This window comes from Pteropus vampyrus, unplaced genomic scaffold, assembly GCF_000151845.1.
Source record: "Pteropus vampyrus isolate Shadow unplaced genomic scaffold, Pvam_2.0 Scaffold84, whole genome shotgun sequence".
NCBI lineage: Eukaryota > Metazoa > Chordata > Mammalia > Chiroptera > Pteropodidae > Pteropus > Pteropus vampyrus.
This window is the reverse complement of record NW_011888865.1, coordinates 1335040-1359676: the sequence shown is the minus strand read 5'-3', so window position 1 is coordinate 1359676 and position 24637 is coordinate 1335040. Positions and strand designations below refer to the sequence as shown.

At 33.5% G+C, this 24637-nt stretch overlaps 1 protein-coding gene across 1 annotated transcript in view; it reads left to right on the top strand.

Moving 5' to 3' along the window:
- Positions 1-24637, top strand: part of DLG2 (discs large MAGUK scaffold protein 2) — a 1459931-nt gene that overhangs the window by 138523 nt on the left and 1296771 nt on the right. The gene's annotated exons all lie outside the window — the stretch shown is intronic.

The following is a 24637-nucleotide window of genomic DNA, read 5'->3' as shown; positions in this document are numbered from 1 at the left end:
TTAAATTTATTACTAAGTATTAAAAAAATTCTTTTCAGATGAAATTGTCTTTAAAATTTTATTTTCATATTGTTCATTGCTAGTTTATAAAAATATAATTGATATTTTATATATTGGACTTGAACCTCACAACTCTGTTGAACTTATTTATTAGTTCTAATAGTTTGTGTGTGTGTGTGTGCACGTGTACATGTATATGTTTGAATTCACCATTAAGTGAGATGTTAGTTGTGAGTTTTTCATGTTGAAAAACATACCTTTTATTCATGTTGAAAGGTCTGGATCTATTTTACAGATTGATTTATTTTTGAGTCCACCATTTTTTTTTTTTAAACATTGATCTGACATGCAACAACTGGGAGATTTCACATGAAAATATGAATTTCTGGCTTCTCTTGAAAAAAAGATCTAGCCATGAGAACATTTTGCTCATATTTGTACAAGGCAACATACTGCCTCATTTAAGTTGATGGGTATGCTCTATCTTGTAGACTACAGTCCCCAGCATTTCCAACAGTATATCATATAATGTAGTAAGCAGACTATAAGTTGCCTGCATTTAGACTTGCTATTCCTTTTCTTATTGTAGAGAAATATTCATTTTTACCTAAATATTTTCTGGGAAAACAGAAGGTCATTCTCTGAAGCTATATGATTTTTCTAACTCCTAGTTTATGTTATTCATTTACCGTTTTCCCTGTATTTTTGTCAGAATTTTGAGCTTGTTGTTACTGCGGTAGGGGATCTTCTCTGATTCTGATTAGAGATATTGAGGATTTATAAGTTTAGGTCAGTTTAGTAGGAATTCTGGACTCCTACAAATTGTGTCATTTTAGGGTTATACTTACCATCTTCTGTAGAACTGAACTGGCCTTCAATGTGAAAATCCAGTTTGAAATATAGTTAACTAGTCATGATGTTTCTCTGTCACCCTTTTTATCCATGTTCACTTTTAAATATTTCTGTATTCATTATAGCTTACCTGAATTTAGCTTCATGAGGTAATATGGAATTCACTAGGATGCAGGGATTTCCGAAAAGTGAAACTTGAGGGAGGATTTCATTTGAGTTAACATTATTGTGTATAAGTGAAAGGATCACTATATATATCGTAAACTTTTCCGCAAAGGAGTGTGTCTTATTTTTTATGTGTGTATGTGTATGTGTGTGTCTAGAACCTAGCATAGAGCCTGGCACTTAGTAGGCTCACAAAATTTGTGTTGAGTAATTATTAGTTTTGGTAATATTTAGGTGAAGATTTATATGTGTAAAAACCCCAAGGGCAATATTTTGTGAAAAATCAAATGTACTTTTATGTTTTGATGACACAGATAGTCATAGAAAATAATGTTCACCTTTTATGTAATTATTCCATAAATATAATTAGTGAAGGATAAAGCTAATAAGCAGAAGACTTGATATTTTGTGACATAAAAGATGAAGAAAGAGCTAGTGATTATTTTTTGTAATTAAAATTATTTTCTGTGAGTAAAAACTATGGTCATGGATTTTTAGCACTTTTTGGAGATGCTTTTTGTTGTATTCTTGATATTGCAGAGAACAGCAACCAGGAAGTATTTTTGGAATGTCTATAACATCATTGCCACCCACTGGCTCTAGGCTTTTATGTTGTGGGAAAGCCTGGATTAATATTTATTTATTTCCTGGAAGTAATATACCCTGATTGCACCAGATGCCTTCATAACCTTACTGTTTCATCCTCAGTGGCACCCAAATGGCTTTGACATTTATGTTATATACTAGAGTGCACATATTCCAGCTCTAGAATTGTGTTGGGCAGTCTTAATATAGTCAGTGGAACAGTGGATATGAAAGCAGATCTTTAGTTCCATTCCCAAGTTAAGCCAGTCTTCTTTTTTGAGGAACATATAGAGATATAGAGCTAGTGGATAATTAAAATTTTTTTTTTCTTCTTGTGATTTCAGTGTTCATGCTGTGTATTTTTAAAAGATCTAGTTTAAACCTAAAGACAGGATTAAAAGTCAGCTGTTAGGAAGGGGAGTGTCTGTGGTCATATGTGTGCTGAGGTGGTATGAGCAAGAGACAGAGCTGAAGATTTTACCAACTAGTAGCAGACACTTGTGTTTAGAAGCATAAGTTCACCCCACTCTTGTAAGCATTTTCATGGAGTCTAAGGAAGTTCTTGTTCATTGTAAGTTGATTTACTTTCCTATTGACCTACTTAGGGTGAATGAGGCATGATTAGTGACCTGAAATATTTCCTTAATGATTTGCTCACAAATATTGAATTCTGGAGCTATCATATATTGTTTGCTTTGCTTGTTATCTGTAATACTAAAGTTAATCCTACATTTATGATTATAGACTTAGGGATTCAAGTGCTGACAAAGGCCTGCAAAATTGTCTAGTAATTTGGAGCTTTACTTAGAAATTATATGTGTATTTCTCCTGTTAGAATGTCTGTATTGTAGTTTGATGATTAAGTACATGGAAAGATGTATTCAAATGCTTATGTGTATAATATTGAAGTATTGAGAATAAACTTGTAATGTGGTTTGCAATTTTGTTGTGCTTGAAGTACTAGATTACAAAATATCTTAAAGGCGTGTATTGAATATTCATCTGCCTACTTAGGAACTTGGAAAAAAATTTTGGCTATTTTTTTTCCTAAGTGCTGTTTCCTATGTGATTTGATATGAAATCTGCAAACACTAGTTTTCCTATACTAAGATGAATTAGTATTTCTTTGTACTAAAATAAGTTGTTCATTTTTTTCTTCCAGCATATATGTAGTTATTTTTAATAGCTAAGGAGGATGATAAACTTGAATGATTAATGATTAATTTACAACTAGTCATTAAAGTGTTATATACCAAGCATTTTATATGTCTTATCTCATTTGGTAACCTTAGGAGATAAGCATGATTATTTTCATCTTACATATGAGGAAACCGAGGATCAGAGCAGTTAGTCTCTCTGCTTTTAAGTGCTAGAAGTAGGATTTATATCTCCCTATATTTATAGCTATCCATCGGTTTGTCAAACTGATGCTGTTAATCATTACTAGACATTCCATGAATAATCATACAACACAGTTCATGTCAACCAGAGGAATGGAAATACTCTCAAGACATGGAAATTGTTTCTTCGATTTCTGTATGAATTTTTGGGATTGTCACTGAGCTCATCTCAGAGAGAGAAAAGATATTTCTCACCAAATTTCTGTAAATCATGTTGATTCTGCCGTCTTTTACAGTGGTTCAATAGTGGGGTCATGTATTAATCTACATTCCAGAAAAATGTGCTCTATGGAGAGAATGTGTAGAAACAGCTGGTTATGGCAGCTGTAGGTAGTGTGCGCAATGAGACAAGCTTGAAAGTTCAGTCTCTTCCTTTTTCTGCATCTTTCCCCTTTATATATCAAAAGGAAGAACTGAAGTATATGTATACAGAAATTGCATTTAGCAAAGATACAGAAGCACTGTGGTAATTTTATTTGAGTTCTGTCTTAGAATCATAGTATGTCATTGCCAGAAAGTACCTCCTTTTGGGCCTTAGTTCAATCACTAAGGAAAATGAACAAACTTGAATGAATTTGTTCTCAGAAAGTAAGAAACATCTTTTTATAAGTACTCATAACTTATATAAGGTTCAATAAATATTTGTTGATTGATGGATCAATTGCCCTATTTCACATGGGTGATTGTAGCTGAGGCTATAATCTGAGTTTTTTGATGTACAAGTCAGTGTTTTTCTTACCATACTGTGTTGCTTGTATTTCCATTTCAAAATAATTAATTCTTCCTTTTGAAAGTCAGATATTAAAGCTCTGAGAAGTTAAACAACTTGCCCAAGTTCACACAGGTAAGCCATAGTGGAATAGATCAAAGCTTGTTCTTTTTGATGACAAAATCTGTGTTCTTAGATGCCATGCTAAACTGCTGCTTCCTAGAACATGAACTCATATCTCATGGATGTTCTTATGCCTTAAAGCTCTCTATAAAAAGAGAGTATGTAATCTTATTTTTGACAGATGTTAGAGCTGAGCGGTTAAGAACAAGGATTCTATACCCAGACAGTTTAAATTCCAGTTTTACCATTTACATGACTTGGGCTAAGTTTCTCTGTGGCTCAGATTCATTATCCACAAATAGTGATAATAATGATATCTATATCATGGAGTTGTTTGAGAAATAAATATGAGGTGCTTAGAACAGTGCCTCACTATATGTTACTTACTATATGTTACTATGCTAACATATAGTAAGCCTCACATGTGCTATTATTATTTCTTTTGGTATGCATTGCCATTGGGAACATTTTAAATTATAGCCAGTGAAGCATAATCCTGTTGTCCTCTTTTATTGTACCCTCTGGGGACACAAGACATTACCCTCATTGTCATACTACAGTCTCTAATTATTATAATGAAGTTGGTTTTCACTCTTTTCTAACAGGTTTTTTAATCTTTAAGCAAAGATCTGATTTCCTCAGTACTCATATTTAAAATTCTGCAAAGAGTTTTTTTGTATTAACAGTAGGAAATAACATTAATACTTTGAGAGTAAGAATATTTATTTCCATATGGTATACCAAGGACAGCCAAATTTATTATTATAGAAAGAATGAGTAGCCTTTATTTTTAAATGTTATCTTGGCTACTGTGAATAACGCTGCAATGAACATCGGGTACATATATATTTACAGATACATGTTTTCAAAAATTTTTAGTAGATACCCAGAAGAGGGATTGCTTGGTAATATGATAATTCTATTCTTAATTTTTTGAGGAACTTCCATACTGTTTTCCATAGTGGCTGTACCAATTTACATTCCCGCCAGCAGCCAAGATATGGAAACAACTGAAGTGCCCTTCAATAGATGATTGGATAAAGAAGATGTGGTACATGTACACAATGGAATATTACTGAGCTATAGGAGAAGATGAAATGCTTTCATTTGAGATAACACAGATTTTGAGATTATTTTGCTAAATGTATTGTCAGACAGAAAAAGTTGAGAACCATGTGACTTCCCTCGTATGTGGACTATAAAACTGAAAGCAACAAATGAGCAAAACAAATCGACAGAGACTCATGGAAACAGGCAACAATTTAATGGTTACCAGAGGAAAGAGGGGGAAGAGGAGAGATAGATAAGTATAAAGTAGATCAAATATAAGGATAAAGGTAATGGAAGGAAATTTAACTTTGGTGAACGTACAATGCAATATACATAGGACATATTATTGAATTGTGCACTTGAAACCTATATAATTTTATTAACCAATGTTACCCCTATAAATTTAATAAAAATTAATGTTATCCCAAAAGAATGTGTGCTCTCTTGCCTAAAAATTAAGATACTTACTGTGGTTCATGAGTTATCCAGTTGTGTGACCTTGGATAAGGGAGTTCTCTTACCCTCTGTCAGCTCCAATTTTATGAACTGTGAAAAAATATAATAATGGTTTCTATATCTTATAATGTTTGATATTAATTAAATATCTTATTTTTTCAAGGACCCAAATCAAATGCTACCTGCTTTGCTCACATCTATCCTCCCTATATATTCCTATAGCAGCTTTCATCTCTACAATATCCTATTTCTTTGAGTCAAACAGATCATATCTCCCACTGAATTGCAATCTTTCTATGGGTATATGTTTATTTTTGTTTTCCACAGACTTTTTGGTATAGTGCCTCGAGTGTGTGCTCCATAATACTGAATTGAAATGAACTGAATTTGTGTAATGGTGCTTTGTTAACTGAAATATATACAAATGTAAAAGATTCTTATTAATATCCACTTATATCTGGCACTCCTCTTTGTCATAGACTTTATTTTCTAACTTACTTATGCCATCCTCTATTTAATTGGACTCCTCTCTGCATCTCCAAATGTTTTGTCTTGGGAAGTCAACCAGGAGGACGATTAAAGTCTTTTATAAAGTTTCTGAGTACAAATTGTATTGTTCTAATTGCTTCTAAATTAAATCATCATAGTCTTTGCTTTATATAAGACCACAGTCAAAAATCATCAAATGTCTGTGTGCAAGTTATGTTGTCCTTAGAACTGTTCAAATTGAATTAAATAATCAGATCAGTGACTTTTAGACTCACAGAGTAAGGAGGAAACACTTGTGTGAATATACTTATAAAGGACCACTAAGAGATGTGGTACATTATATACAACAGGATATTCTCAGCCATAAGAAAAGATGAAATACTGTCATTTGTGACAACATGGATTGAAATTATCCTGGTAAGCAAAATAAGTCAGACAGAAAAAGTTGAGATCCATATGACTTCACTCATATGTGGGATATAAAACTGAAAGCAACAAATGAACAAGGCAAACAGACTCATGGACACTGACAACAGTTTAGTGCTTCCCAGTGGGAAGGGGGGGAGGGGAGGTAGACAAGGGTAAAGGGAGTCAAATATAAGGTGACAGAAGGAAATCTAACTTTATAGTGAACACACAATGCAATATACATATGATGTATTATTGACTTGTACCCTTGAAACCTATGTAGTCTTATTAACCAATGTCACCTGAATAAATGTAAAAAAATTATTGAAAAAGTGAAGTCACACTGATTGACTATATAACAACTTTTGTTCATAATTATGACTGAAATAGGCAGTTTTAGATTTGGGTGTTTGATCTAACTCCACTAGTCAAGAAACCATTACATCATTTCTTATCAATTAGGGCAAATCTATGAGTATTGAACTTTTCACAGTTTTCGATGTAGTCCCTGGCAATTATATAATGCATTTGCCTGTCCTATAATATTCTGCAAGGTCTTTTTGTGATATGTGATCATTTTGATCAGACATGAAGATGTTTTTATTCAGTCTCATTACAGTTAGAGAAGCAAGTCCTTACTTGTGAATGTAGAGAATGTTCCAGGATACAAAAATAAAAGTAAAAAAAGACGGAAGTCAACAAAGAATAAGGGGAAACAAAGGGAAAAGAAAAATGAAAAGGAAAATAAGTGAAAGGAAGATCCAGACACTTATATGTGTTAACTGGTACTAAACTATAAGTATATATGGTATGTGAAATTTAAATGTTTAGAAATGATTGAATGAGATCTTGTCAGCTCAACAGGCTTAAAATATCACTGAAGTCCTTAAAACAGAAGAGTGTTTGGGTCGATAATTATTTTTCAGAGATGTGTGTGTGTGCTTGTGTGCACATGTGTAAAAGACATATCACATCGATTTCTTAATAATTAGCAGTTATTAGGGGCTTAGAATAGTCAGTCCTCAATATCCTCGGGTTCCATATTCACAGATGCAACCAACTATAGATCGAAAATGTTTGGCAAAAAAATTCCAGAAAATTCCAAAAGCAAAACTTGAATTTGCCACATTCTGAACACTATACTGAATCCACAAGAATGGCATGATATACAGGCATATCCTGCTGTAGCTTATGTGCAAATACCATACCATTTTATATAAGGGAATTGAGCATTTATGGATTTGGTATTTGCTGGGGTTCTGGAAGCACCTCAGAGGATACTGAGGGATGACTGTATATGCTATACTACATTCTAAACATTTTACATTTCATCTTTTAGTCATCTTGAAAAGTAAGTGCTATTTCCATTTTATAGGTGAAGAAACAGATGTTGAGTAACTTGCTCAGGGCAAAGCTATAATATGAACCCACAGATTTGGGTTCCCAGTATTTGAGATTCTGTTTAGAAAGATTTCTGTTTATCTAGTCTTCCTGCTGATGGAAATAACTTTTGATTGCAATTTTCAGTTAGGGTCTACTTCCATGTGGAAATCTCTTTTTAAAAATTCTTGGGGATATTTAATAATTTAGAATTTATAAAGTCAACCAAGAAAAAGAAAAACTTCCCTCTCAATGGAGTGTGAAGAATAAATTATTATAAAGTTTAGCATAATTATGTACACTAAATCCTAAATAATATGTATTGGGGTTCTGCTATTTAATGTTCATTTCTTTATCACTAAGAAATTGGTGAAAATCTTTATGTCTGCTGGAGAAAAATGGCCCTGTATTGATCTGATTTAGGTTTCACCTTGCATGTCCTGTTATTTACCTTTTCTATCCATCTTGCATTGCTCCCTCACTGGTCTATAGTGAACTGAATGCTTTCTTGCATCAGAGATTTAAAATTCACAAAGAATTCTAATCTGTACAACTCAAATTCAGATTGTCTCTCAACTCTTTACTTAAAAAAATTAAAATTACAGAGAAGTTAAAAGAGTAGTATAAAAAGCACCCATGTATTCTTGGATCATCCTATTGTTAATATTTTGCCATGATTGAGCACTCTCTATGTATATGTATTTGCTGTGTTATTTGAAATTAAATCATATATTTCATGACACTAAAGCTTCAGTATGCATCTCTAAGAACAAGACAAGTTTCTAACTGAATACCATGATAATATTTTCTGTTTCCTTCTTATTCTAAATGTGTATGATTATTGCTTGTGGTTTTCTTTTCATTTAAAATCTTTTACATTTTTCTTGGCCCAGCAATAACAGAAGATTCTTTGTAGGCAGGGTGAGGTACTTGTGTGGCTGGCTAGATTTCTTAGTTTAATGTTCTCTTTTATTGGTGTGGAAAAGTGCATTTAAAAAATACCAGGCTTTGTTTGGGATAGAGGTGGGGTTAGTATGCTTCTAATTTTGTGCTGCTTGTTTGTTTCTATAGTGCCCTTAATTTCTACCACTTGCTTCCTTATTTCCTTTCACTGCCATGCATCCAAGATACTTCCCCTTACAGGTTGGCTTTTTTTTCTCTCTCTGCCCCAGAAGTAGATTCAACCTTCACTATCCATTTAATTAAACCTTGGACTTGATCCTCAACAATTTCTACCTTCTGGCTGCAGGAAATGAGAGTGACTTTAATATAATGCTAAAGAGTTCTTCTGAATTTCACAATTTACCTTAAATTGGTGATTAATCACCCTTAGTTTTGCATTCTCTTTCTCAAAAGCTTTAATCACACTTAGCAACATCCATTGAAATCTTGTTCTGTTAATTATTTCCTCTGAACCTCTTGCATGACTGAGATATTATACCTGCCAGTTCATTCTTCCCACCAGTTTGCCATCCCAGTTTACCATAGGTAAAAATTTTAACAGTTGGACCATGCCAGGAGTTATTATCAGTACTCTACCTATCACCAGTATTGGAGTTCTCATTGCCAGCCAGCCGGTAAGTGCAACAGCTCAAAAATCCCATTAAGGAGGAACTCATATGTGAACTGTCAGCATCAAAAAAACCTGGCCCTTAGGTATTTGAGGGCCTTGGTTCTGATGGAGAGATCTCGGCAGTGCACCACAGCCTATCCTAGAAGAGGTAAGAGAAAAAGTAGGAAGGTCTATCAAAAGGTCAATGAAATATTTCAGGTGAGAAATAACATACTTAGCTTGTAGTTTTGTGGAACATGGAGATAGAGCTGGTTGGATTTGGGATATATTTAAAAGGATTTTCCAATGGATTAGATGTCAAGGGTGAGAGGAATCAAGGGTTTCTTTAAATATTTTGGCTAGAATGCATGGAGAATAAGGTTGCCTCATCAATTTAATGAGAAGTGATGGCTAATATAAGTCTTTGTCTTTTTAAAGCAGCTGTATTAACAGAAGACTATAAATATAACCTCTTATTTCATGTTGTTTTTAGCTGAATTAAAGAATGTAGGCTTATAATTTTGTTTCCACAACATAAATTGCTTAAATTGGTTCAATTAGAGATTGAAAATTGAATAGACTTATAAACTTGGAATAAATTAAAATTTTGTCAAAAAATTATTTTTAACCAATGAAATGAACTCGGGTAGGATTAAAGTCAAATACTTTTAAACTCTCAAAGATAGTTAATTCTCATGATGAGTACTTATTTCCAAAGGGGTGAAATAGCAAGAAATCTTTCTAACTCATTAAAAATTTTTTTTTAATTAAAAATTATTGGGGCGACATTGATTAACAAAATCCAATGTTTCAAGTGTACATTTCAGTAGTATCTAACTCATTTTAAGAAAATATCATTCCCTGATATCAAAACTACACATAGCTAACACTAAAAGATAAAAATACAGTCAGGGGAATCACTTCGTAAATTATGTAAATGTATAACCACTATGCTGTACACCTGAGACTAATATAAAATAATATTGAATGTCAACTGTAATTGAAAAATCAAGGGGAAAAAGGTGTGGGGGAATAAGATTTAAACTTCCAGGCATAAAAAAAAATAAGTCATGGGGATGTGGTGTACGGCATAGGGAATATAGTCAATAATACTGTGATAGCTTTGTAGAGTGTCATATGGTTGCTGGACTTACCATGGTGATCACTTCTTTAGATATATAAATGTTAAATAGAAATATACCTGAAACTAATACAATATTGTATGTTAGCTATATTTTAATAAAAATCTTTAAAAGAGAAATTACAGATTAATCTCATTTGTGAATATAGATTAAAAGTCCTGATCAAAGAACTAATAAAAAAAAGTGAACAAAACCTTGGAGGTGAGAATGTGGGAGGTATATGCAAAGGTTGCAGAGTGAAGAGTGGCCTGTGGTAGTGGAGCTACCTTCAGCATTACCCTGTATGTTTTTGTGTTAAATGATTCCATGTCCTTGGGGCTCTTTTCTATAGACTACTCATCCTCTGAGCCATTCTCTTTCTGTGTCTCCATTACCAAAGTTAATTCAAAGTATGTTGAAGACATCAGCAAAATGGTGGCATAGGAATTTCTATTGTTCGTCTCCCTCTAGAAACATCAATTTGAACAACTGTCTATACATGAAAACACTATGGGGCTGGGGCAGTGGAGAAAAATGTGAGAAGTTGGTCAAAGGGTACAGACTCCCATTTATTAAACTATACATCCTGGTGATCTAATGTACAGCGGTGACTATAATTAACAATACTATGTTATATGCTTGAAAGTTGTTGAGAGAACAGATCTTAAATATTTTTATCTCAAAAAGAAATGGTAATTATGTAAGAGAATGGAGATATTCGCTAACTTTATTGTGATTATCATTTTGTAATATAAATGTATCAAATTATTACATCGTACACCTTAAACTTATATATGTTGTATGTTAATAATATCCCAATAAAGTTGGGGTGGGGGGGAAAGAGTACTTTGGGAAAAAAACACCAAGAAAGATTTATTCTGCCAATGCAGTGGGGATTACTATTAGGAAATCTATTAATGTGACATCTTACTAGTAGCTCAAAGATAATAAAAGATGCAGTTTCAATAGACAACAATACTAGCTCACATATTTCAAATCCTATAGTGAGCTATGTTCTAGGTAGTGTTTTAAGGGCTTTATTCACATATATGTTCACATATATGTAATGTTCATATGTATATGTATATGTGTACAATTAATTTATACAAAACCTCCATGAGGTAGATAATATTTTTATTTTCATATTTTAGATGAGAAAAACTGAAACACGGGTTTAGTAACTTGCTCAAATTCACACAATTGGTATGTGCAAGAGCTAAGATATGAATGATATGAATCCAGGAAGAACCTATAATATTAAATCACTCTGCTAGATTGCCTCCTAATAGATAACAATAATGGCATAATATTTATGTTTGCCTAACATTTATCAAGTGATTACAAAGTGTCAGATACTCCTGTAAGCACTCTGAATTGACTTATTCTCACTATAACAATATGATGCAGATATTGTTATTATTCCTATTTTACAGATGAGCAAGGTAGAGAAAGGTTAAGTAAACTCAAGATTATTCAATTACTAAGTGGTGGAGTTAGGATTTGGATCTAATCTGCCTTCAAAGCAGTTGTTATATTGTCTCTGAAACATTTGAACATTCATTGCTGATAATAAAATAAAACAATGCAAAGCCAATCAACCAAATAAAAGCTATGTTATTTAGCTAAAAACGTGCTTCCTTAAAATTATTTTTAAAAAAATCTATCTAACATCACAATCTATCTCATACTTCATGGAATTTTTTAAACATTAAATGTATTACCACTAAATTTAATAACAGGGTAGGATACATTAAATCAACACTATCTTTAAAAAAAAGCTGATTTGGATGTTTATTATAAAAGATATGAACACCATTTAATGGGAAAAACAAAACTATAATTGAGAAGTCATGAATTCACAAGAGTATAGTTATTAATGGATGATTGAAAAAAACTTCAGAAAATACATGTTTAACAATAATTGTATTTTACATAGATTGTGAAAATAATAGTTCTCAAGACTGATGAGAAGATGTTAAAACAGAAACGTTTGTTCCATACAGGTAGGAATGAAAATAAGTTCAACTATTCTGGTTATATAGAAATCAAATACTTAAAAATACTTTAACTCTTTTAACTTACAAACCTCCTAGTAATTTATTCCCCCAAATAATCTGAGATTAGGACAGAGATTTATGCTTAAGAATGTTAATTTCAGCATGGTTTATAATAGTAAAATATTAAATACAATCTGAATGTTGAACAGGATATTAGTTTTTAAATTATGCTATATCCATTTAATAGGCTATATATATCCACTTAATAAAGGCATTAACTGACTTAAGTTGGACTCCTGTTATAAATTTCTCCTGTTCCTAATGCCCCTTTCAAACTTACGACTTTTCATTTTTATTTGGGTCTGGCGTAATGATGCTCTAGAGTAATAATTTTTTAAATGTTCTTTTAAATAATCTTTTATTTGCAAAGAAGAAACAAGTCATATTTAGTTATGGCCGAAACAGAAAAGAGGTCGTGATGGAAATGATATTTGTAAAGGTAGGGTGAAATAATGAATATTGAATATTGTATGAATTTTGTTTAGTTTATAGTTCCCTAGAAGAGGCCCTAAGACAGGGACTTAAATTCAAGTTAAAATGTTTTATTTTAGAAGATTATCCTAGTAAGCACTGTAAGAGCAGTGAGGAATAAGACAGAGACAGTAACATACCCAATAAAGGGTGAATTAACAAGCTAGTAACTTAATCCCGCTAGGGAACTCTGGGAGTTAGTGTAGAATCAGGCAGCCTCAGTTAATCTCTGTCATTTCCAATGACAAAGGAGCTAGTATATTTATATGCCAACCTCTGTTGCTAAAGGCTGTTCTTTAGTGGGTGTTTGTTGATTTTCTGATGCTTCCAGCCTGTTCTGTACACTGGCAGAGTGGGTGTTAACTCTAGAAGGAGCCCTAAGGCCATTGGAAATCTGGCTTGCACTATAATGGTGAGACCTGGGGGTATGCAGTTGGGATACTGACAGTGTCTGTTGTATTGTCCTGACAACATCTTTTTGAATACTGATGCTGACATATACATTTTTAGGAGTTAGTAGTTTTTATTCTATAGGTAGAATAACAATAACAGAATCATAACACCTGTCTGTTAAGGATAATTTGGAAAAAGCAGCTTAGCTGGACCTTAACCAAGGTACTTATTTACTGAAGAAATGACAGAAACTTGCTTATAACCCAGTTCATCTATAAAATATTGATCCTCAGAAATAAGTGCTAATACAATTATATCTCCTTGTTGGCAAATCTGTTAATAATAAGAAACATGATTTCTGGTTTAAGATCAGAAGAGACTAGACTTATTTTAATCCTGTGAGCCAATCATTCTGCAAACCATATGAGAAATGATGCTGTCAACTTCTAATATACAAACTATAATTTCCCTGCATTGCGTGGGAAGAGGGACTCTGAATTTATCTTCAATTACTATTGTTATAGTTTGACAACCATGTGAAAAGATGAATGAACATTTTCATGTCTTATAAACATTAAAATACCAAAGCACTTAAAAATTGTTCCAAGTGGCTAGATCCTAGCATGGTGTCTGGTATATAGGTAGGTACTTAAAATATTTGAAACTCAATTACCATTAGTAGTGAACTTTCTGGATTAGATTGATCCATTCTTTTATTTATTCTGCAATCACTGAGTAGCTAAAACATGTCAGGCATCGTGCTAATTTTAACTAGATAGATGTCTACGTGTTGTGTTGCCTGGCAGATACCAGAACTTAAGTCTCTTAGTAATGTTATACAACATATTTAACCATAGATATGTCCTCACATGCAGAGGAAATCGTCACCCTTAATGTATATCTTAGAGACCTGTTTGTCTTTCTAAAAATCGTCCTATATCTCTTCAAGCCTCACTTCCTCTTTATTCTCCTTTATTTTTTTAGCTGTTTGACAGCTTCCTTAATAGGAAAGTAGCTCACTAAAAACTCCTGGGAAATTTACAGAAGATTACACAGAGAGACAGTCTCCACATTTCCTGCTTTTCTTCTTACTAGAGCATTGCATTTAATTGATATATCATTTTGAGCCCAGTGAGTACCATCGTCGTTTCACTTGTTCTTTATATGTTCTGAAATGTGTAAAGCGTGTGGGGAATTTTATGCTTCCCAAGGACTTCTAAGCCCACTGCTCTAGAAATCACTAAATTTATTTGCTCACTAATTATTTTAGGTTTCAATTTAATTTGTTACCTGTAAAGTTTGTATTTTTATATCTACTGTGACAGTGTCTACAAACTTTCTGACCATGCCCATCATAAAATTTGCTCTAACTTTAGTCCCTTGAAATTCATGATGCTGTTGCAGTTAGCTCAGTAATGGTGGGGAGAGAAAACTTTGCTTTTGAGAAGTGCTGCTCCTCAACTTTATTCATATCCTTGATATGCTCAAAGTTTTAGAATGAGGTATTGTGTATCAACAAAATTAATTCAGTCATTTTTATTTTTTCATTTATTCACCAAATTCATTTATTTACTAAATGCACCGTTCTGTAGGGAAAAGTCAGTAGACTAAGAGTGAGAAAATCTGAGGTCTGGGGTCTTGTATGATTGTGCCCACAGCAAGATAAGTTATATGACCTTGTAGAAGGCTGTCTGTGCCTCGGTTTCCTGATCCATAAAAAAAAAAAAAGAAAGAAAATTATTCCTTTTTTACAGAGTTGTGAAAATACAGTGGGATACTACAGAGAAGAGCTTTCTAGACAAGGCACACTATGCATGTGAGGTATTATTACTACTACTGTTACTACCACCATCATCATTTTCCAGTTGGTGACTTTGGATAAGTTACTTAATCTTTCTGAGCTTCCATTTCCTCATTTGAACAAAGATAGCTTCTGTGTTCAATTCTACCTCAGCGTCAGGAGAGATTTTTATTGAGGAAGGCATTCTAGAAGAGCTTTTTGAAAGATGAGTCACTCTTAGCTTAGGAGAAGGAGAGGACATTTCAGGTAAAGTTAGCAATGTGAGCAAAGCTTGAAACAGTCTGGTAATTTAGAACTGCAAGCAATTTGGCAGGAGCCTCTCTGAAGTGAGAATGGAATCTTAACAATAAGGTTCCACAGGGAGGATCAGGCCCAGCCAAGCAGTTAAAACTGCATTCCTCAGTGATATAGCAGCCCTGGATGGTTTTAAGCAAAAATAAGCCTCAAAGTGATGAGGTTGGTCTGCATCGTGAGAGAGTAGTAGTGAAGGTAAGAACCAACTAATAGCTCTTACTGTGTGCTAAATGCTTATAGGACCGTGTGCCGAGTTCTTTCCATGTATTATGTCATTTAATCCTAAGAACGACTGTGAGTTTGGTCCTAATATTACCCCCATTATCCAGATGAGGAAATAAAAGCTCAGAAAGGTTAAATCACTCACTCAAGGTTACATACCTAGTAAATGGCAGAATTCAGAGTTCATAATCTACACTCTCAATTACTAGACCAAACCGTATTTTTTAATTTTAAAACTCTTGTTTTCTAAACTTATTTGAAAACTGCTGAAAATTTTGTTAAAAATTAGATCACAGGGTCTTTCTTTGAGTTGGAGGGGACTTTGTCATTCAACCAAATCCTCTATCCAGCGCAGGGATCCTCTGTATAGTGATTCCGTGTTGCTTCAGCACACACTCTGTGACAAGGAACTCAGTATAGAGAGAATGTGTCTCTGATAATTTTCCTCATATTCAGCTGAAGTATCTGTCCTGTTCTAATGTTCTAAGCTCTGTTCTCTGGAGAACATCTAGTTGTATAAACCTTTTTTTTTTTTTTCATATGATTGCTCTTCTCATACTATCACATCCCCCCACCCAAGAATTATTTTCTTTAACTGAAACATTCTTAGTTCTCTCAACTGTTTCTCATATATTTTGTAGACATGTGGTATAGATTGTGTAGAGTGAGGTGATGTGCTCTTTTCATCTGGATGCTATTGTCTGATAAAAGTAACTATGATTTTTGCTTAGGCAATAATCATGGGTATTAATTGTGGACTCTAATATCAGACTACTTGTCTTTAGATTTTGGTAATGTCATTTTCTGGAAGGTAATCTTGAGGGAATTTCTTAATCTTTCTAAACCTCTATTTCCTCATCTAGAAAATGGGTTAATTTTAATTGCTAACTCATAACTAATTCATAGAGTTATTAAGATTAAATAAGATAATATAGATAAATCTCTTCATCCATTAGTATTAGATGGTTTTCCCTTTTATGTAAGGTAAAATCCACATTTTTATCCTGGTTTATAAAGCCTTCACCTTTCTTCCCTGCCAATACCTCCAATAACCCTTCTCGGCTCGAGTTTTCTTCTCAGCATGTACTACCAACTCTCATTGATGTATTTTAATTATTTATGTGTTTATTGTCTGTGTTCTTTGTCCCTGATCCTAACAATAATGTTAGTTTCATGAGGGTAGGGATTTGTTGCCTATATTCTTCACTGTTGAATCCCCAGCTCTCGGAACGAGAGCTGGCATATTATTGGTACTCAATAAATCTCTACCGGTAGACTAGGGGCTATGATTTTAAAAGCTTTAACAATAAAGTTTTGTTTGCTCAAATGTATTGTTTCCGATAGGATTCATCTAGTGCTTAGATTTAAATGAGTCAAGATTCACTCTCTGGTGATTTGAGTGGAGGTTTCTGGGAAACTCCATACAATTATACAAAAATCTATACATTTTACTCAGACCTCTTTGATATCTTCTCCAAACTGGTATACCTGGCAGGGGTGGTTTTTTTTTTTTTTTTTTTTATTCTTAAAGTGAAGATCATATTTATCTGTTGTTATGGTCTTTATGAATTGAGCTGAAGATCTCCTTTAACTTAAGAGTCTTAAGTCAGATCTTTCATCTCTTCGATCAGTATTTTTTTAGGCAAACAAAAGCAAATTCAGGTTTCTTCGATAATCATTTTAGACTATTTACTCTCCTTTACGTGTATGTTCAGTTATGAATTTCCACCCAATAAAGACAGCGTATATAACAAGAGTGCAGGCTGTGGAGCCACATAACATTGAGTCAGATAATCCAGTCTCAGCCACTTACTAGCTAAGTGACAACCGGGTATTTTTTTTTTTTCTGCACTTCTTTGTACCTCAGTTTACTCATAGGTGAAACAAATGATATATACAGGGCAATTAGCATGTAGTAAATATGTAAACATTTGGTTTTATTTAATTAACTAACATTTCCTTCTAATTAATATATTAGTAGTCCTTTTATTGTTTACTAATATGTCATTATTATGGTAGATTGTTTCAATGATAGTACACTAATTATATAACATTTTTATAATATGCTGAATTGTTTGGATTGGTAAACTATGGCCTTTAGGATGGAGTCCAAAATTCTTTTTATGGTATTCCACATTCCAGTCAATCTAAATTTGATCCAGTTCTCCTTGACCCTAAATGTTTTTGTGCCTCTATGTCCACTGCTCCTACAGTTCCTTGTCTTGTCAAGGCTCCTTCTACCATATCTTTTTATATAAATTTCATCATTGTACAGCTCAATTTAATGCTGTATCCCCTCTGAGGTCTTTTCCCCTCCCCTGCCACAAGTAATTTCTCTTACTTATGACCCTCTATGATGATGATTACTTTCTGTTTTACATATTAAGTAATAATATGCAGCTCAGTAGAGTGTTCTATGGGTTCCCCTACCTCCTTCACTTCTCCTTAGAACTCATCTCTTATGCATCCCCCCACCCCCAGCTCACTGCCTTCTAACTACTCTGTTCCTTGAATATGCCAATTATTTTTCTGGTTCAAGGCTCTTTTACTTGCTATTTCACTTGTCTGGTACACTTTTCCTTCAGATATCCTTTTGACTTGCCCCCTCACAGAGAAGCCTTCTCTGACAACCCTATTAAAATAGCACTCTCATCATTACTCTCAAATTTACCCTGTTTTAAAAAAAAATTTGTATCACTGCCTAATGTTGTGCTATACATTAATGTATTTACATGTTTATTGTCTGTCTCACAGATAAAATGTAAGATTAAAGAGGATAGGAATATTGTCTGTTTTGTTCAAGGCTAAATTCTTTTTGAGGAGAGTATGTAACATTTAGTAGTTGTTCAATAAATATTTTCCAAATGAATGAACGATGAATTAATAAATAGAATTGCCTTTACTCACATAGTATCCTACCACCCTACTGTCATGGGGACATTTGAAATATAATCTGAGTTTGGCTTCTCAACCCTCTATCAGTGCCCTTATTAAAATACAAATATAATGAAAAGAAAAAATATGTATATGAAAACTGACAGTAATATGTTTAAGTGAAAAACCGAATAGAAACTATGATTTCTTATTCTAATGAAGTCCCATTCTATTGGATGTTCTTCTTAGCACTCACAATAGTTGGAGTGTGGCAGATACTGTTAGTGCTCCTGTCATTGTCATTTCATTTCCAGCAGCCTTCACCTGTCACTCTGTGAGAGAGCTGCTGCTGGAAATGCCTTGCTTTCTGCTCCCTGCTCCTACTGGAACTAGTGACTGAGGAGTGTGGAGACATAAATACCTTAACCCTCCTGGTTCTCTTGTAGGGACATGTTTTCTGCACTGTTTTCAGAGCCCCTTGTGTATTTTAGCTAAAGACTTCTGTCAGATCGTGCTGGATGCTGCACCCTTGCTTGGACTCTTTGAAGTCCTACTTTCCTACTCCTCTGTAACTTTCTTCTAGGAACATACTTTTTTAATAAATCACTTTCACACGAATCCTATTCTCAGGTCTACTTCTGGGCAATATAATCTAAAACTAAGAGAGAAGGTGTCTTTTTTGAGTCATCTCCCCTATTGGTCTATGCTGTGGGTCAAATAACATGGAGCCTCGACTCTATCATCTTCTCTGAATTCAGATATGGGTGTCATCTGTGGTCTTTCTAGGACCTGGTTGTGACTGGGTACATCCTTGTCTATGTACTTTCTAGATGAGTTTAAAATCTACTTTGCCTATAAACTTAATCGAAGAAAGGAAGGAAAATAGGAGTGGGGGAAAGGGAGTATCTTTTTCTTTTTTGCTCTGTAATCGATGTCTCTATATTACCTCCCCATTCCTACTCTCGTTCAAAATTCATTAGTTTCTTTTCCTTCTGTTCACCTTGCTTCTCTCTCCCCCGTAATATTTCTTCTGTCATACCATATCCTTTATTAGTGAAGAGCAGCATCTGAGCTGTCAGCTCTCTAATTACAGTACAGCATAATTACAACTATGTTAAGCAATTATTTGTTGTGCATGTCACCTCTAGTTGATTGTGAGGTACTTAAGAGCAGAGTCTATATCTTATTGATCTTGTTTCCCCTACAGTGCTCAGCACAGCACTGTGCACACATTAGAATTGCAATTAAATATTTCTTGAACAAATTATAATGATCAAATTGATATTGAAAGGGCATGGATTTTAGTATTTTTTTTCCTAATCTTATCTTGTTCTCATCTCTGAAAAGAATAATTATTTTCTTCTTTGAATTTGAGGATTCATGGTTTGTTTTGTTAAGTGCTTGTTGAAAAGTAGGCTTAAATTAATCTGTTTATACTTGGATACTTGGTAGAATTTAATAGGGTGAAGATTCATTTGTTGAGTGAAGAGGATTCTTTTTATTCATCTGATGTTAATTAGCAGCTATCATTGAACTAGTTAAAGCCTGAAGATTTATTCATTAAAGAGTCTAAAGTGACCCTCACCCATTAGAACATCAGGTTAAAAGCCAACTTAATGAAACTGTAAATTATTAATGTGATCAAAATGTCTTTGTATAGTCTGAAGATCAAGGTTTCATCTGCTTCTCACTAAATAACTTGCTGAAATTACATTCTTGGATGTTGTTTAAATTTCTGATTCTTATACGAACAAATGTCAAATCTAATATAAATTTCAGATAAAGTGCAGAGTAGTGAGTTCTGAAATGAACTTAGAAAAGAAAAAGAAAAAAATATAATTAGCTATAAGGAAATAGATACCATTTTTTAAAACTGAGAAGCCCACAAGAAGTTGTTAATTACCACATTATCTTACAAAGGCAATCCCTCCTTAAGTTGCATCTACGTACATTCAATTAGTAATTATTTATCAAACATCTAAGTAAGGGCCATGCTATGATGAGTGTTCAAAAGAACTGAAGATTCAGTGTCTGGTTAGAGCTAGGATTTATAGTCTGGTTGGGCAGACACTACTGATACACTTGAAGCAATAGTGAACTTTGTAAGACATTACATAGAACATGCTACATTACACTGGCTCTGATCTTATAGCCTTTGCCTTGAACATTTGAACATAATTGTCTCTTCCACTGTCCTAGTTTAGCAACTTATTATCTATTGCTTTGAATGTTACAATAATATTTAGTGCTTGGAGCATAGTTAGTGCTCCTTTGTTTGTTATCTGAATGAGTGGATAAATGAATGGCCAAGAATCTAAAGACTATAGGAAATTAAAGGGAAAGAACGTGATTTGGAGCAGGCAGTGAAGACTGCCTGCAGAAGGTATTACTTCAGTTGAAAGCCACATGGGAAACCCGGTAGAAAGAAGGCAAACACAGATAGCAAGAGTGCTGTGACCATCTGTCGAAATTTTCAGAACCAGATGATGACGAATAGTAAAGCCATATTTATTTTAGTTTCAGAGTTTTGTCTGAAATGTAAAGTTCAGACAGAGTCAGGCTAAAGGAGATGTTTAGCTAACCACTAGAAGGCTTTTTATTGAAGTTATCTGAAAAAATATTGTAAGCTATTTGCTAATTTCAAATAGTTCTGATAGGATATTAAAAATGTCTATTTGTAATTATTAACTTTTTAAGTTACGCATATACGAAAATAATAACTCATTTTCTTTAAAATATTCTCTAAGATGTTTTTATTAATTAGTCTGACAACCCTCTACATTTCAATGATTCTGTCACTTAAATGGTTTTTGTAAAATAAAACCTGATCAACTTACACCTTTGCTTAAAAACCCTTGTTGGCTTCCTGTGATTTTTAGGATAATGTCTGAAGTCCGTAAAAGCAGGAGAGAGGTATGATTATAAGCCTTATTGAGTGTTTTCTATGTGTCAGGCAGCATCCTAAGTGCTTTACATATGTTATACAATTTAATATATGTCATATATATAATTATGCTTAATAATTCTTACAACATCCTTATTGTTTGAGGAGAGGTGGTAATAATACTCACCTTCCAAAGCTGCTCTGATGATCAAACGAAATAATCTTTTTGAACTGGTATATGGTAAGGAATACATATCTAGTAGCTATACAGCCTTCAAATCCCTTACTCGAAAGAGAGCCTTTGACTGAATAAAGAATTAGCCATTATTGATATTTCAATGTGTCAGAGGAAGAGGAAGCCAATAAATGACATCAGAAAAGTTGTAGTCACAGAGAAGAATGAAAACAATTACAACAGTGCTGCCCCAACTAAAAGGGGAGAAGGAAAGGAATCTAAAAATTGCTCTCAAGCATCATCCTTTTTCAGCGTGAGGGAAAAGGAAACGGGCTGCTCTGCAACTTGCCTCCCCACCTTCCCATTAGAAAAATCATCCAATGATAATACTAATGGTTATAATTTGAGTACTTATTTGCTGCCATTTTTTATAGGAGACTGGGGCCTAATGAAGTTCTGAAAATTGCTAAATATCATACATGGGGATTTGAAACTTAGGTTATATTGAATTCTGAACCCAGAAACTTTCTAGTAAAATGCCCTGTTTCCTAAATCTCTTAAACAGAGTCTGGAAACACACTTTCCAGAAGTGGGAGGAGTGAGTGAAATAAATTTTACTAGACAAGATGAAAGTATGTGTGTGTGTGTGTGTGAGAGAGAGAGAGAGAGAGAGAGAGAGAGAGAGAGAGAGAGAGAAAGGGAGAAAGGGAGAGAGGGAGAGAGGGAGAGAGAGATTTTGAGTGCCTCAGTGAATGAGTATATATTTAATAATTTTTTTTAAGGAGCTATAGTGTGCTAGGTATTGCTCTAGATGAAGGGCATGTCATAGTAAGCAAAACACATGTTTCCTGCCCTCCTGGAGCTCATATATGCAAAAGAGAGAATGCTGCCTCTTCTATAAAGACAAAAAAGGCTTGAGGTCATTCATTGATTACTGGGACATGCTCAAAGAATAATTTGCTCCTATAGAAATTCACAATATTCTTTGTCATAAATAAACAAGTTATGATCCTCTTGTTCTGAATGGCTCACCATAATAGACTTAATTGGACCCCTGTCTCATAATTCTGTAAATATTTCTTTGTTCTCCAGGAGCTTACATTCTCTTCTGGAATTCTCATCTATCAGTATCAAGTATAATTCTTTTTCTTTATTATTATGTTAAAAAAAAAAGAACAAGTTCTCTTCTCTATATGAAGCAATTCAGACTATAAAGTATCATACTGCATTAATGACAAAAATGCCTCAAGGGGAAAAATTATTCAGCAAGGGCATTGTGTAAACTACAAAAAATAATATGGAATTATGATGAACTACAGCAGATGAATACTATAATTTCCAAGAAAAAGGCACCAAATATGGAGAATCTGTGGCTCTCCTTTTTCTTGTAACTTGTCTTCAATGTAAAATTGGCTTTCATATGACTATAAATGGATAGCTCAGGCACTTTGTAATGAGATTCAAATTATTTCATCTCTAAGCTTCTGGTTCTAAAGAGCCAAAGCTATTACTCTCTGATGGGTGTTTAGTGATTTGTGCAAGATGAGTCACAGCCTAGCTTCTCAAAGGCAGATAGATAGATCAGTAAAAAGCTGATAAATGGTGGGATAGAACAATATCATTAGCTAGCTCATTAACAATTTTGTGTTTAGAGAAACCCAAGGGTGACTAACATGGAGATTAGACTCTCAGTCTTGGACAACGAACAAGGCCACATTAAAAGTATCATGGGAAAATTTTATTCTGCTAGTGCCTTAGCCAGGGGTGAGGGATGGGTTGATATTGTATCATCTAGAAACTTTCACAAACAGTTTATTAAAATTTTTTTAAAAGATTTTATTTTTAAAACATATGCTTTAAACAGAAGTATAATTTTTCCTTTATAATTTAACACATATATCTTGACATCGTGTCCCAGGAGAAAACCTGTTTTTACTGCATCAGCAACAAAGCTGTTTTGACAAACCTAGTATAATTTAAAGTTGATTAGATCAGTTATTTATTCTGAACATGAGCAACCAACTAATCAAAATTTAGGAAGAATCTTGATGCATATTCTTTAATGTGTTAAATTCATAGGATTATATTCAGCAACATTTGAAAAGTTAGGCATTTTGAAAAAAAACAAATGGAAAAGAAAAATAAGAGGCAAAAATTCAAAATAACTCCAGCCCATTTCAAAATGTTTTAAAGTAATTGAATGATCATCTTCCACATATTGGATTATAATTTCAATAAAGCAGTGATCAAATCTTTAATGCGTAGACAAATATCTTGCACATAATAGAAAATCAATAAATATTTAATCTTTCATTCAGTGTTAATTAAGCATTTCATATGTGCTAGTACTAAAATGTTTGGTATATATTGTATGTATGTGTACAATTTCATGTATAATATTTAAAAAAATTTCATGTATAGTATTTAAAAGCCTCTTATTCAATGATGAATAGTAAATAGAAAACATTCTCAAATTTTTGTTCAAAAAACAAAATAGGTAGCATGATGTAGAGTACTAGACTGAAAGTCCAAAGTCCTGGGTTGTAATCCTTGGGCGAGAAACTTTTTCATCTCTCTGTTTTGTTTTTCTCATTTGTAAAAAGGAAGGGACAGGAGTAATTATCTTTCAGTTTTATAGCGGCCTCTACTCTAAGACATGGGTGAAATTGGGAGAGACTAGGCAAAAGTATTTGAGGAATTAATATTTATAAGCATATGTAAGTTGTGTGTGTGTGTGTGTGTGTGTAGGAGAGGAGAGAAAGAAGAGAGAGTAGAGGGAGAGAGACATGGAAATAGTGACCTTGAAAATCAATCAAATGTGGCATCTCTTGGAGGATAATTTAGCAGTTATTCAACAAAGTACCAGCATATCAAGAATTAAGCCAAAGACCAAGACAATGCTCAACCTTTGGAGAAATTAGATCCAAATCATATAATCTGGTATATGGCTGTCATGAAAGCAAAATGTATTGGTGCCTCCATAAGATGAAACCCAGGAATGATAAAAGCTAGAGATATGGAATGACCCTGAAAAACAAGGGAAAATAAATGACTTTATGAGAAGGTGATACTGAGGAGATTTGTAGACCTCTCTTTTTTTTTCTTCATGCAGGAACATGACCTTCATATATCTAGGTTTGCAGTAATTATATATATAAATAAATAGGTAAGGTCTG